Genomic DNA, 15,806 nt, shown 5'->3' on the forward strand with positions numbered 1-15,806 from the left:
CACTCATCTACTTTCTGTCTCTATTAAGTTACCTATTCCTGGCATTTTATATAAATGGGATCATACAGTATGTGGCCCTTTGTGACCCCTTATTTAACATTGTGTTTTCAAAGTTTATCCATGTTGTAGCATATGTTGGTTCTGCATTTCTTTTTATTGCTGAATAATATTTCATTGAATGGATATACCATGTTTGGTTTATCTGTTTATCAGTTGATAGATATCTGGGTTGTAACTTATCTAAATACATATTTTATATGTCAATATTTATTAGCGTAAATATATGTATAGATTGATGGTTATGATAGTTTCAGATAGGAAGCCTTTCTTAACTTTAGATGAGATGCAAGCTAATGACTATGTATTTATAAATATTCCATAGATGCATTCTATTTTATTATTTATTCTACTTAATAAAAATTATTTCTGTTTTTAGAAGTTTTCTTACCAAAAAGGAATTTTTAATATGGTGTTTTGCCTACATTGGATTTTTTAAAATGTTTCTTTATTTATTTTGAAGAGGGGGAGTGGCAGAGAGAGGGAGAAAGAGAATCCTAAGCAGGCTTCACACTATCAGCATAGAGCTTCACTTCACAAACTGTGAGATCATGATCTGAGCCAAAATCACGAGTCAGTCACTTAACCGACAGAGCCATGCAGGGCGTCCCTGTTTTGCCTACATTATAATGAGACTTCTTCCCATAAACCACTTCATTATTTTATAGTCATGATGCAGATATTTGTTTTATTTTACAGTATACTTACATCACACTTAATATATAATTTCCCTTTTCTTCATTAAGTCCATATGTAGCTCTTCAAAGGGCTTAAACATATAAATCAAAAGTTCAGTTATCTATCTCATTCACTCCTAGTACACAAAGGTAGAGTAGAAAAGGATAATCATATACAAACATCTACTGAAGTCTTTTTCTCTCATCCCCAATATTTACTTTGTTGCAGATCCGTGCTTATCTCAGTCTGTTGATGTCACCCCTTACCACCTTCCCAGCCTGCTCCATCCATACCGTACTCCTTCTGTTCCTCCAGCATGCCAACACATTCTTCTTACACACTATACACATTGTTTTGTACCTTGAGTTATTTTTCACATTATATATTTGTAATTGTTTCAAATGAGCTCCCTTATTCTTTACAACTACCTTAGGTTCACAGGTGGATAAACCATAGTTTATTATTCAGTCTCCTGCTGGTGGGCGTTTACATTGCTTCTAGTATTTTGCATGTGTATGAGTATATCTGCAGGATGAATTCCTTTATTTTTTAAATTTTACTTATTTACTTACTTTTTGACTTGTAGCAAAAATTACTGTCAAACTCCACTCATTGGGCCAGAGACCCTCGTGGTGTTAGTGATAGACTTGTCCTTCCTTTAGCACACTACCTACACTTGTGAGTTCATCAGGATGAATTCTTTTAAATAGTATTGCTGGGTCAAGGAGTATGTTCATTGTATTTTTGATAATTATTTGCCAAATTGTTGTCTAAAGATGTTATATATATTTTAATTCCCACCTGCAATGCATGAGGATACAAATTTACATCCCAACCAATGAAAAGATTTATCATACTTCTGATGTTTGTGAATCAGATATATGTAAAAAGTATTGATCTATCTTTTAAATAAAATTTTGATTTTAACTTAAAGTAATATTAATCAATTGAAATAAATTAAAATTTAATTTTAATTAAATGAATATGTTTTCATATGTGTGGAACCATTTGATACTGTGGTTTTTCTCAACTTCTTATTTGTATCCTTTGTCCACATTTCTTATTTCACATTTAGGTCTAAGATTTGTTTGGGACTGATTTTTATTCATAGTGAGAACAAGGGGTGAGGGTTCATTTTTTCCTCCATAGGAATATCCACTGACTTAGCATCATTTTTGGAAAAGATTATCCTTTCTTCACTTATTGCAGTGGCACCTTTGTTGCGTCAGATGATAGTATATGTGTGGATTTGTTTCTGAAATCTCTAGTCTTTTCTATTTGTCTACTTGTCTATCCTTGTGACAGTTGCACTCTGTTTTCACTACTGTAGATTTTAAAAATCTGTTGGTGTCTGTTAGTGTAAATCCCCCAAATTCTTCTTCAAGATTGTGTTTCTTATTTTCCACTCTTTGCCTTTCCATTTGAGCTTGTTAATCTATATAAGAAGGATTTATACAAGAAAGAAACTTGCTAATTTGTAGAAGAAAGATTACTGAGAATTTGTTTGGTATTATAACCAAACTGTAGATCACTGGGGAACATGGACACATTTATAATATAGTCTTTTTTAAAAATTTTTTTTAAATGTTTTTATTTACTTTTGAAGGAGAGAGACAGAGCTTGAGTGGGGGAGGAGCAGAGAGAGAGAGAGAGGGAGACACAATAGGAAGCAGGCTCCAGGCTCTAAGCTGTCAGCACAGAGCCCGATGCAGGGCTCAAACTCACGAACTGTGAGATCATGACCTGAGCCGAAGTCGGACGCTTAACTGACTGAGCCACCCAGGCGCCCCTATAATATAGTCTTCTAATCTGAGGACATGTATATACCTCTTTCAATAATGTTTTCTATTTTTCTGTAGAGGTCTTAAATATCTTCCATTGCAATTCAATGATACATTGGAGCAGCTCATACTAGCTCCTGAGAGCTGATCAGGTGCATATCTTCCTGGTTCCACATTCAGTGAGTCTCACTGGTAGATAGAAATGAGCCATGGTGGTAGTATTTATATCACAGAAACTGGCAAACACTACAAATCAGGATTTTCCCATACCTACCTACTGCTAAGGGATGGTTGTTAAATGTTTATCAGCACATCAGTTAGATTTATCACTAGATCTGTCAGGTTTTATACTGGTATATAAATGATATTTTTATTATTATTTTTAAACGATTATTTATTTTAGAGAGAGAGTAAGTGCAAGCCGGGTAGAAGCACAGAGAGAGGTGGACAGAGGATCTGGAGTAGGCTCTGTGCTGACAGCAGAAAGCCTGATACAGGGCTCGTACTCACAAACCATGAAATCATGACCACTTAACCAACTGAGCCACCCAGGAGCCCCAATGATATTTTTATTATTAAAAATGAACGTATAGGGGCGCCTGGGTGGCTCAGTCGGTTGGGTGTCCCACTTTGGCTCAGGTCATGTTCTTACAGCTCGTGAGTTCGAGCCTCGCGTCAGGCTCTGTGCTGACAGCTCAGAGCCTGGAGCCTGCTTGGGATTCTGTGTGTGTGTCTCTCTCTACCCCTTCTCCATTCATGCTCTGTCTCTCTCTGTCTTGAAAATAAATAAAAATTAAAAAAAAACAAAATGAATGTATAATGTACACATGATAAAATTTATGTCCTTATTTTCTGTCCATGTATTTTCCTTATTGAAGCATTGGTTCACGTCTTTTGCCCATTTTTAAATTGGGTTATTTATTTCATTATTATTGAAGAGGATTGATGTTAATTCTTTAAATGTTTGGTAGAAGCCATCTGGTCCTGGAGTTTTCTGTGATAGAAGTTTTTTGATTACTGATTCAATCCCTTTACTTGTTATTGCTCTGTTCAGTTTGTTCCTGTTTCTTCCTGATTCAGTCTTGGTAGGTTGTACATTTTTAGAAATGTATCCCATTTCTTCTAGGTTATGTAATTTGTTGATATAAAATTGTTCATAGTAGGGGTGCCTGGGTGGCTCAGTCGGTTGAATGTCCGACTTCGGCCCAGGTCATGATTTCACGATTCGTGGGTTTGAACCCTGTGTGGGGCTCTGGGCTGACAGCTCAGAGCCTGGAGCCTGCTTCGGATTCTGTGTCTCCCTCTCTCTCTTCTCCTCCCCCACTCATGCTCTGTCTCTGCCTCTCAAAAATAAACGTAATAAAAAATTTTTTAAAAATAATAAAATTTTTCATAGTAGTCTCTTCTAATTCTGTGTGTTTTTGTAGTGTCAGTTGTAATGTTTCCTCTTAATTTCTAATTTTATTTGAGTCTCTTCTGTTTTTCTTAGTCTAGGTAAAGGTTTGTCCATTTTAGCTTTTTTAAGAACCAGCTCTTAGTTTCATTGGTTTTTCTATTGGTTTTTTTTTTGGTCTCTATTTCATTTATTTCTACTCTGATCTGTAGTATTTCCTTCCTTCTGCTAACTTTGGGCTTAATTTGTTTTTCATTTTCTAGTTCCTTAGGTTGTTTCTTGAGATCTTTCTGATTTCTTAATATAAGAAACCTTTTCTATGTCTAAAATATAAACTTTCCTCTCAGAACGCTTTTACTGTCTCCCAGAGTATTTGATATGTTCTATTTCCATTTTCATTTTTTTTGAGATAATTTTTTATTTCCCTTTTGATTTCTTCTTTGATCCAATATTCTGTTTAGAAGGGTGTTGTTTAGGGTCACCTGGTGGCTCAGTGGGTTAAGCATACAACCCCGGCTCAGGTCGTGATTTTGCAGTTCAAGTCCCGCATCGGCTCTCTGCTGTCAGCACAGAGCCCACTTTGGATCCTCTGTCTTTCCCTCTCTCTCTGCCCCTCCCCTGCTTGCACTCTGTCTTTCTCAAAATAAATAAATTTCTAAAAAGAAAAGAAGTGTGCTGTTTAGTTTCCACACATTTGTCAATCTTCTCATTTTCCTCTTGTTGATTTCTAGTTTGATACCATTGTCAGAGAAGATAGTTAGCATGATTTCAGTGTTTTTTTATTTTATTTTTTTAAGTTTACTTATTTTAAGAGAGGCTGAGAGCATGAGCGGGGGAGGGCAGAAAGAGAGAGAGAGAGAGAGAGAGAGAGAGAGAGAGAGAGAGAATCTGAAGAAAGCTTTGAGCTGCCAGCTCAGAGCCCAGCATGGGGCTCTAACTCACGAGACTGTGAGGTCATTACCTGAACTGACATCAAAAGGCTGATGCTTACCTGGCTGAGCCACCCAGGTACCCCTTGATTTCTGTGTTCTTAAACTGGACAAAATTTATTTTGTAGCCTATCATATGAGCTATCTTGGAGAATGTACCATGTGCATTTGAAAAGAGTGTATATTCTGCTGCTGTTGGAGGAAATATTCAAGTCCGTTTGTTCTGAAGTATGGTCCATATCAATATCTGCTTATTGATTTTCTGTCTGGACAATCTATCCATTGCTGAAAGTGGAATATTGAAGACTCCTGAAATGATCTTATTGTTGTCAACTTCTCCCTTAAGATCAGTTACTATTTGCTTTATATATTTTGGTGCTTGGCTGTTGGGAGCATATGTATTTATGCTCTGGATGTGCTGACCTGTTTATCATTATTACTGACCTTCTTTGTCTCTTGTTACATTTTTTGACTTGAAGTGCATTTTGTCTGATGTAAGTATGGCTATGCCCACCTTCTTTTTGTTTCCATTTGCTTGGAATAGCATCTTCCATTCTTTTTGAGCCTAGGTGTGTCTTTATAGACAAAAGAGTGTCCTGTAGGCAACATATAGTTGGGTCCTGGTTTTTTTTTGTTTTTTTAAATCCATCTAGCTACTCTATGCCTTCTGGTTGGTGAGTTTAATTCATTTACATTAGGGTGATTATAGATATGCAAAGATTTACACTGCCATTTTATATTTTGCCTTCTTGTTATTTTTCTCTCCACTGTTTATTTTTCCTTTTGTTTTTGTCCGCCTTTACAAGTTAGTGGTTTTCCATGGTGCTGTGCTCAGTCTCCTGTTTTTGGTTGTTTTTTTTTTTTTTTATGTTTCATATCACTGCTTTAGGTTTTGCTTTGCGCTTAAGTTTATTTATTTTAAGAGAGGCTGAGAGAGCATGAGCAGGCGAGGGCAGAAAGAGAGAGAGAGACAATCCAAAGAAAGCTCTGAGCTGCCAGCTCAGAGCTCAACATGAGGCTCTAACTCACAAATAAATAAACTCAATTAAGTTTACATAAAACATTTCATAGATTAAAAAGTCTTTGGTCATAGCAATTTATCTTTATGCGCCTATAAAAGTACCATCCTTTAACTCTTCCTCTTTTTTATTTTTGATGTCAAAATTTTTCCTTATATGCTATGATTTTATTACCAAGTTGAAACTATAGTTATTTTTAATGCTCTTTTCATTTAACTTTTATACTGTAAGAGTTTAATGTACAATTGTAAAAAAGTTTCCTATTTCTGTTACCTTAATCAGTTTTGTGTACTTTTGTCTTTTTGTTTTAGCTTGAAGAATTCCTTTCAACATTTCTTACAAGGCAGGTCTAGTGGTGGTAGAATGAACTCTTATCTTTTGCTTATCTAGAAAAAATTTTATTTCTCTTTCATAGCTGAAAGATCATTTTTTCAGATAGAGTCTTCTTGGCTGGCAGTTTTATTTTAAATACGTCATTCCACTCTCTCCTGGCCTATAGACTTTCTGCTGAGAAATCTGCTGATTGACTGATGGGATTCCTTTGTAAGTTACCGTCTTTCCCTGGATACTTAAAAAAAATTTTTTTTAAGCTTATTCATTTATTTTGAGAGAGAGAGTGCATACCTAAGCAAGGAAGGGGCAGAGAGAGTGGGAGAAGGAGAGAATCTCAAGCAAGCCATGCACTGATGGTACAGAGCCCTATGTAGGGCTCAAACTCATGAACTGTGAGATCATGAAGTGAGCCAAAATCAAGAGTTGGATACTCAACTGACTGAGCCACCCAGGTGCCCCTTTCTGGCTACTTTTAAAATTCTTTATTTTCATTGATTTTTGGTAATCTTAATATGTATCTTAGAGAAGTTCTTTTTGTGTAATAAGTTATTCTATTGGCTTCATGGATTTATATATACAGTTCTTTCCCCAGATGTGGAAGGTTCTCAGCTATTTTTTTTAAAATAAACTCTGCCCCCTTCTCTCTCTCTTCTCATTCTGATATACCCATTATTCTTAGGTTGACTTTTCTAATGGGTCTGGTGGTTCTCATAGTATTTTTTAACTTTTAAAAAATCTTAGTTCTCTCTCCTCTTCCACCTGAGTCTTTTTTTTTTTTAAGTAAGCCCTACACCCAATATGGGCTTGAACTCACAACCCCAAAATCAAGAGTCTCATGCTTCATCAACTGAGACAGCCAGGCACCCCACCGGAATCACTTCAAGATTCCTATCTTCTAGCTTACTCATTCTCTCTTCTATCTGATCTCTATTTCCAATGCATTCTAATACATTCTTCATTTCATTTACTGAGTTCTCCAGCTCCAGAATTGCTTTTTTTTTTTTTTTTTTTTTTTTTAAGGATTTCAGTCTCAGGGCACCTGGGTGGCTCAGTTGGTTGAGCATCCGACTTCAGCTCAGGTCATGATCTCACAGTTTGTGAGTTTGAGAACCACATTGGGCTTGCTGCTGTCAGTGTGTCAGCACAGAGCCTGCTTTGGATCCTCTGTCCACACACCCCCTCTACCCCTCCCCTGCTTATACTCTCCCCAAAATAAATAAATAGTTTTTAAAAAGAATTTCAATCTCTTTGGTAAAGTACTCCTTCTGTTCATTCATTTTATTTCTGATATCATTGTATTGCCTTTCTGAATTTTCTTGTAGCTCATTAAATTTCTTCATAACAGCAATTTTGAATTCTTTGTCAGATCACAGTATTCCCTTCCATGTCTTTGGATTTGGTTGCTGGAAAATTGTCATTTTCTTTTTATAATGCCATATTAATATGACTTTTTCATGTTGTTTGATGAAAAGTGCCTCTGCTACCACATTCGAAGTTGCAGATACCTTTCTCATTTAGGCAAGGTTTTATTTGCTTTGATTCTAACAGTTCAATAGATTTGGTAATTAGAAGTCTTCCTTTTGTTTTCCAGAAGGTGGTGCTATAGCACATGTTTTTCGTTTCCTTGACAAGAGCTTACAGCTGGTAAAGTTAGGAGCATTTATATATATATTATGTTTATTTATTTATATATATAAAGCTAGAAGAGGGGGAAAAAAGGGTGGGTGGCTTTAGAGGGGGGAAATGTGTACTTAGCACTTGGAATTTGGGGTGTGTCCATAGCTGGAAGCCAGCCTAGTAGGGACTCCTTGAATGGAGGGATTTGGGTCTCAGAGGTCCCTGTGTGGTCCTTTTGTCAGAACCCTGGGGCAGACAGCAGGAGACATTTTTCCTCAGTTCTCTTTGCCTACTTCTTTTTCCTTTCTGTCTCCCCCTTTACTGCATTTTTACCTCAGAGAGAGCAAAGGTCCCTCCAGCTGCAGAATGCAGAACCAGCCTGGCAGACCCCCACTCATTGCCTTTACACTGTACCCCTTTAAAGGCTTATGCTTCCCAGCTAATATACTTGATGCTGGAGGCTCTATAGCCCTAGGTTCCATGACCTCCTCTCTCTCCCTGCAGCCTCCTCTGTGGTCCAGTCCACCCACTTTTTGGTGCACAGATGAATGGATCTCTTGGGTGTTCTAGTATGTTGTGGAGAGGCTCTTTTTTTCTTTCTCTTTTTCTTTCATTCGTTATAGATGTCCAGTTAGTTTTAAATCAAAGAGGTGAGAAACTCATGAGGAAGGACTTATGTCACCATGATGCTGATGTCATTCTCCTCATATTATCTTTTAAACATCTGTAGGATCTGTAGTGATATCTCTTTGTCATATCTGATATTGTTGATATGTGATTTTATCTTTTATTTTCTTTGAATTGTCTTAAATTATTAAATCATTCTGGTTGATCTCTATTTCTGGTTCATTGATTTCCCACATCTTTATTCCTACTTTTTCTTTTCTTTGAATTTAATAAGCAATTCTTTTTCTTACTTAAGATTAATACTAGATTATGCTTCTTCAAGCATATTTTCTATTAAATGCATTTCAAAGTGTAAATTTCCTCTCAGCAAGTTTCTGATATATTTTAACTATCTTTGTATAATTAAAATACTACACTCCAACTTATTGATTCTAATACTTATATGGAAAGAGTCAAAACACCCCCAACTGTTAATAATTAGAACATAGGACCAGCTTGCCCTACTATATGTAATGACTTTTCATAAAGCTATTTTGATTAAGATAGTATAATATCGCTGATGAATAGGTTACATTCATTAGATTATTTAGTTTACAACATTTTCTAATTTCCATTATATTTTCTTTTATCCAGAGGTATTTAGAAATTTACTGCTTAATTTCAATGTATTTAGGAATTTTCTAAATATAGAGTTATTGATTTCTAGTTTAATTTCTTTATTATTAGAGAACATATTTTTTGCAATATTTTAATAATTTTAAATGTGCTAACATCTGATATATGAACCAGTACATGATCTATTTGGTAAATATCCCATATGAACTTTAAAAGCATGCATGGTTTTGCAATTAGATGTCAAACTGATCAGGTTGGCTAATGATACTATTTAAATCTTCTACATCTTTACTGACTTTTTCTTTTAAGTTTTAGACAATGGAGACAAATTCCTAGAAAGATAAAATGGACCAAAATTTTTCTCAAGAAGAAATGTAAAACTTTATTAGTACTAATGTAACTATTGCATTATAAGTATAATGAAATTGAGGTAACAGTTAAAAGTCATCTCACAAAAAACAACAGGCCCAGACAGTTTTATAGGCAAGATCTATCAAAATTTTAAAGAACTGTTTGCTCTAATTTTTAAAAATTTTTAAAAATATTTATTTTTGAGAGAGAGAAAGAGCGTGAGCAGGAGAGGGGCAGAGAAAGAGGAAGACACAGAATCTGAAGCAGGCTCCAGCACTCTGAGCTGTCAGCACAGAGCCTGACATGGGCTTGAACCCACAACCATGAGATCATGACCTGAACCGAAGTCCAGCGCTTAACCTACTGAGCCACCCAGGCACCCCTCTAATTTTTATTACAAACTCTTTTTGAAGATAGAAAAGAAAGCATTTGCTAATTCATTTTATAAAGCTAATGTCACACGGAATATTATACTTGCCAAAGACAAAAATGAGAATGGAAAATTGTAAATTCAATTCATTTGTGAATGAATATAGATGCACAATTCCTAAACAAGATTTTCATGAACTGAATCAATAGTATATAATAAGATATTGCACCTTGAAAATATTAGGTTTATACAAAAACTTAAAGATATATTACTTACTACATTAACAGAGTAGAGGTGGAAAACCAGATGATCATCTCAATAGGTTCAGAAAAGATATATGATAAAATTCATTTTCCATTTATGATTTTTGAAAACTTACAGTAAACCAGTAGAGGAGAAGTTCCTTAATATGATAAGGTAAAGTGTACCTACCGAACCAAACTATAACAAACATTAACTCAAATATTGGAAGCACTCCCATTAAAATCAGAAAGTTATGCTCACTAAAATCAGAAGTCATGTCTGCTACTACTATTGCTATTCAACATTGTATTGAATGTCCAATGATACAAGAAGAAGAAAAGAAATACATAAGGATTAAAAAAGTAGAAATAAAACTCATTATTTCTACAACTTATTTTTGTTTCTACATTAATAAAACGCCCAAATGTCTAAGAATTTATAGGGAATGGTAGTTTAATAAATGTTTTAATATGAGGCTAATCCATTAAAGTCAGTTACTCTTTGCCCAAGCAACAACTATAAAACATAATTAAAAACACAACAATGAAACCAGTTATAGTTAGCAACAAAAACTAATGTATCTAGCAATAAATGTCACAAAACTACTTTCCTCAGCACCCCAAATTATAAAAAGTTTACTGAAGGAGATTAAGAGAAATATCTCATGCTTACAGGTTGGAAGACATTATCATAACAGTATTGAGTCCTTTCAAATTGATCCATAAATTTAATATAACTTCAAAAAATTCAGCTAACCCTTTGATTCTAATATTTATATGGAAAGGGTCAAAATAGCTAAGACTGATAATAATTAGAAGAATAAAGGGGCGCCTGGGTGGCTCAGTCGGTTAAGTGTTCGATTTCCACTCAAGTCATGATCTCACAGTTTGTGAGTTTGAGCCCCACATCCGGCTCTGTGCCCACAGCTCAGAACCTGGAGCTTGCTTTGGATTCTGTGTCGCCCCCTCTTCCTACCCCTCCCCCACTCACACTCTGTCTCTCTCTGTCAAAAATAAGTAAACATTAAAAAAAATTATTTTTAAAAGAATGTGGCTGGGGTGCCTGGGTAGTTCAGTTGGTTAAGGGACTGACTCTTGATTTTGGCTCAGGTCATGATCTCATGGTCGTGAGACTAAGCCCCCACATTGGGCTCCCATGCTGACAGCATGGAGCCTGCTTGAAATTCTGTATCTCCGTCTCTCTCTCTGCCCCTCCCCCCCTTCAAATTAGGTAAACATCAAAAAAAAAAATATGGTCGTACTATATAGGACTTTTATAAAGCTTTTTTGATTAAGATAGTATACTGTTGGTGCTGATACAGACAAATTGTTGAATGAATCAGAACTGAGAGATCAGAAACAAAGTGTGTGTGTATGTGTATAAATATATACATATATATATTTATGCATATATATACAACATACATATATGTGTAACTCTTATTTATGACAAAGATCATATGGTAGACTGCATGAGGAGAGGAGGCTTTGATAGAGTTCTGAAAATTTTGTTACTCATATGGAAAAAATCAAATTGGTTTTCTATCTCACAGCTTACACAATAGCAACTCCTTGTGGGTTGAGAACTTACTTAAATATCAAAAGCAAAACTTAAAAACTAGAGGAAGGTACGGGCGCCTGGGTGGCTCAGTTGGTTAAGTGTCCAGCTTTGGCTCAGGCCATGATCTCACAGTTCATGGGTTCAAGCCCCACGTCGGGCTTTGCTGACAATGAGGAGCCTGGAGCTGCTTCAGATTGTGTCTCCCTCTTTCTCTCTGCCCCTCCCCGACTTGTACTCTCTCTCTCAAAAATAAAATAAACATTAAAAAATATACTTTTATAAAATGGAGGAATGTATATGATGTCTTTATATTTTGTATAAGGAATAATTTCTTAAACATGACAAAGTGCTAATCATAAAATAAATTATGAATAAAATCTGTTACATTAAGAATTTCTTGGGGCGCCTGGGTGGCACAGTCGGTTAAGCGTCCGACTTCAACCAGGTCACGATCTCGCGGTCCATGAGTTCAAGCCCCGCGTCAGGCTCTGGGCTGATGGCTCGGAGCCTGGAGCCTGTTTCCGATTCTGTGTCTCCCTCTCTCTCTCTGCCCCTCCCCCATTCATGCTCTGTCTCTCTCTGTCCCAAAAATAAATAAAAATGTTGAAAAAAAAAAAAGAATTTCTTTTCACCAATAACAGCTTAAGGAAAGTGAAAAAGCAAGCTCTAAATTAGGAGAGTTTTGCCATACGTGTAACTAACAAAGGACTAGCATTCAAAATATATAAAGAACCACTGTAAATTGAGGAGAAGACAACCCTAATAGAAAAATGAACAAAAGGCATGTGTTCACCTTATCAGTGTTTAGAGAAATGTGTATGAAAACCATAATGAGATACCACTCACTCATTTTATTCCTATGCAACTGACAAAAATCAAGAAGTCAGACAAAACCAAGTGTTGGAAAGAATATGGATGAATAGGGTCTCTAAGAAGCTTTTAGGAGTGGGTGAGGAGTGAAAATTCGGTACAACCACTCTAACAGATTGCATCTTGATGCAATTTAAAAAAATTACAACCCAGAAATTCCATTCAGAGTACCTCTTATATATATGTAGTTTGATGCAAACAATCTTAGAGAATTATTTCAGTCTGTAGAAAGTTGTGAGATAGTTTTCAGCTCTGAAGATGTTTTTCCATACAAAATATTGTTTATCCAGCATCCTCAAGTCACATCAGCTGTGTACTCATGTGATAGGCAAGGAGCTTCGTCAAAGAAAATGTATATTTGATATCCTCAAAAAAGGGCCTGTGTTCTGAGGCTGAAATAAGGTTGGCAGGTAGTACTGGAATCAAATATGAATAGATAATAATAACTGATAGTATTAATAGAAGTCACTATTAATAATAGTGCTATTAATAATATTTGTAGTAGAGGTCATTATAAAGCACATACCATTTGTCTGGCTCTTTGGTCTTCATTTAATGAACATTATTTAATTGTCACAAAACCTTTCTGATATAAGCACTATTCTCAGTCGTGTTTTTCAGATAGCTGATAGTGAGCCATTGGGGGTTAAATAATTTCCACAGCTTCATATATGTGTACGTTGTGACGCTGGGATTTAAACACAGACTGACTCCAACGTCTGAGATAAGGCAATATGGAAACTGTCATCCTTTGGATATAAAATCAATTTTTCTTCACTTTGCTGAGAGAACAGCTCTGATTCATGGCTGTAGGCAGTGGTCCTGTTGTCTCCAGATGCTTTGTACTATTGTTCAGAAAGTATTGGAATATATCTGTCTCCAATAATGAAAAACTAAAATTATATGTTAGATTTGCAATATTTCAGTAATACTATCTTATAGATGAACAATATAATATAAAGAGAGATACAGTTATCAAGGTGATACAATTATTTATATACATATATATGTATATATGTAATCTGAAGATTCATTTAAAATAACACCAAAAGATAAAATTGGCTTGTTTTTCTCTAGTTATCAGACTTCTTACTAAGTATAGGTATTCTCTTTTTATTGCACTTCGTTTTATTGCACTTCGCAGATACTGCGTTTTTACAAATTGAAGGTTTGTGACAACCCTGCGATGAGCAAGTCTGTAGGCACCATTTTTCCAACAGCATTTGCTCACTTTGTGTCTCTGTGTCACATTTTGGTAATTATTGCAATATTTCAGACTTTTGAGTTTGATGACTTCAAGGGGTTCAAGACTTCAGTAGAGGAAGTAACTGCAGAGGTGACGGAAACAGCGAGAGAACTAGAATTAGAAGTGGAGCCTGCAGGTGGGACTGAACTGCTGTGATCTCAGGATAAAACTTGAACGGATGAGGAGTTGCTTCTTATATATGAGCAAAGAAAGTAGTTCTTGAGATGGAATCTACTCCTGGCGATGATGCTGTGAAGATTGGGGAAATGACAATAGAAGGTTTAGACTATGACAGACTTAGATGATAAAGCAGCAGCAGGGTTTGAGAGGATTAACTCCAATTTTGAAAGAAGTTCTGTATGTGTAAAATGCTATCAGACGGCATTACATGCTACAGAGAAACCATTCATGAAAGGAAGTCAATCAGTGCAGCAAACTTTATTGTTGTCCTATTTTAAGAAATTGGCACAGTCACCCCAGACTTCAGCGACCTGATTAGTCAGTAGCCATCAGCATCGAGGCAGGACCCTCCACCAGCACAAAGATTACAACTTGCTGAAAGCTCAGATAATGGTTAACACTTTTTAGCAATAGTTTTAAATTAAAGTATATACATATATACTTTTTTAGACATAATGCTGCTGCACACTTAATAGACTACAGTGTTGTGTAAATATAACTTTTATATGACTTGCTTTATTGTAGTATTCTGGAACTGAATCTGCAATATCTCCAAGGTGTGCCTGCAGACATAATGGAGGATGTCTTTTAAATATATTTTTAAAGATTTAAATGAAAAGTTGTTTAAGAGCCCAGTTGGTTCAAAATTAACATTATTGAGGGTTGGTTTGAGGTTAGGTCATATATCTGATGTGAAGAATTAATTGGTATATGTCTTGGCTTTCTGTTCTTTTGATACAAAACAAATGAGCCCATTTATGTGGTGTCCAAGAGTTATTTGATTTCCACTAAAGAGGCAGAATGTTATAGTAGAAAGGCCTGGGATGAGAGTTTAGATACCTGGGATCTAATCTCAGGTTGACAGTTACTAACCCTGTGAACTTGGATCTATTGCTTACTAATGGGCACTCTCTTGGAAAAGTTACTTAACCCAGTTCTTAGTTTCCTTGTGTCAAAAGTACAGATAATAATAAATACCTTGCTGGAATGTTAAAACAATAGTAACACAAGAAAGCATCCATGGTAGATTGCCTGATACAGAAATTCCATATCCTTTTTTTGGGCAAGGTTAGTTACATCTTTCGCTTTAGTTTCCTAAATCTATACTAATACTAATAGCATTTGTTATGTACCAGCCACTGTTCTAAGTGTGTTACATGAATATATTAATTCACAGCAACCTTATGAGGTAGGCACAGAGAGGTCAAACAACTTGCTTAAGGTTATTCAGCTAAACAATGGGGAAGCCTTTATTCAAATCCCACAGTCTGGTGCCAGGGCCTCTATTTTTAACCACTACACTGTACCTCCTTTCTAAAGGAAAGGGTTGTAGACTTTATCAGTAGTTTATTGCCTGTTATGCTGCATAATAAACAACCACAAAACCTCAGGGGCATAGAACAATAAGCATTTATTGATCACACATGTTGAAATGGTTGGTAGACAACTGTTAATCTTGGCTGAGCTGCCCCATGTGGCTTGGGGTTGGTTTGCTGTGGGGTTGGTTGGGACTGGGCAGTTTGCCTCTGCTCCAAGTGTCTCTCATTCTGCAGCAGACTAGTCTGGGAATATTCTCATGGTGAATGGGAGAAGTGAAAGAGCAAAACGGAAAAACACAAGTGGTTTTCCAAGCCTCTGCTGTCTCATGTCTGATAAAGCACATCACATGGCTGACCTCAGAGTCAAAGTGGGGAGACATTGCAGTTACATTACGAAGGCAGTAGATTTAAGAATGTGTCACTTGACACATTGAAGCTGTTTTGTAATATACCACAAATGCCACGGTCTAGGGTTCTAAAATTCTTGCATATTAAGGATTAATTCTAAAAGCTGACCTATGTCAAAACTGACATTTCTGAAAATTAAATAAAAAACTTTTTTTTTCCATCTTACATATGAAGAAACTAAGCACTAGAGTTTCAAAAAGACTTGACAAG

At 35.9% G+C, this 15,806-nt stretch overlaps 1 protein-coding gene and 1 pseudogene across 3 annotated transcripts in view; one reads left to right on the forward strand and one right to left on the reverse strand.

Annotated features, from left to right (window-relative positions):
• The window catches only part of ATL1 (atlastin GTPase 1), an 82,246-nt gene that overhangs the window by 27,635 nt on the left and 38,805 nt on the right, over positions 1–15,806 (forward strand). The window lies entirely within an intron of this gene.
• LOC113601614 (uncharacterized) lies at positions 1,314–1,454 on the reverse strand (annotated as a pseudogene).

The sequence above is a fragment of the Acinonyx jubatus genome, chromosome B3, assembly GCF_027475565.1.
Source record: "Acinonyx jubatus isolate Ajub_Pintada_27869175 chromosome B3, VMU_Ajub_asm_v1.0, whole genome shotgun sequence".
Classification (NCBI taxonomy): Eukaryota; Metazoa; Chordata; class Mammalia; order Carnivora; family Felidae; genus Acinonyx; species Acinonyx jubatus.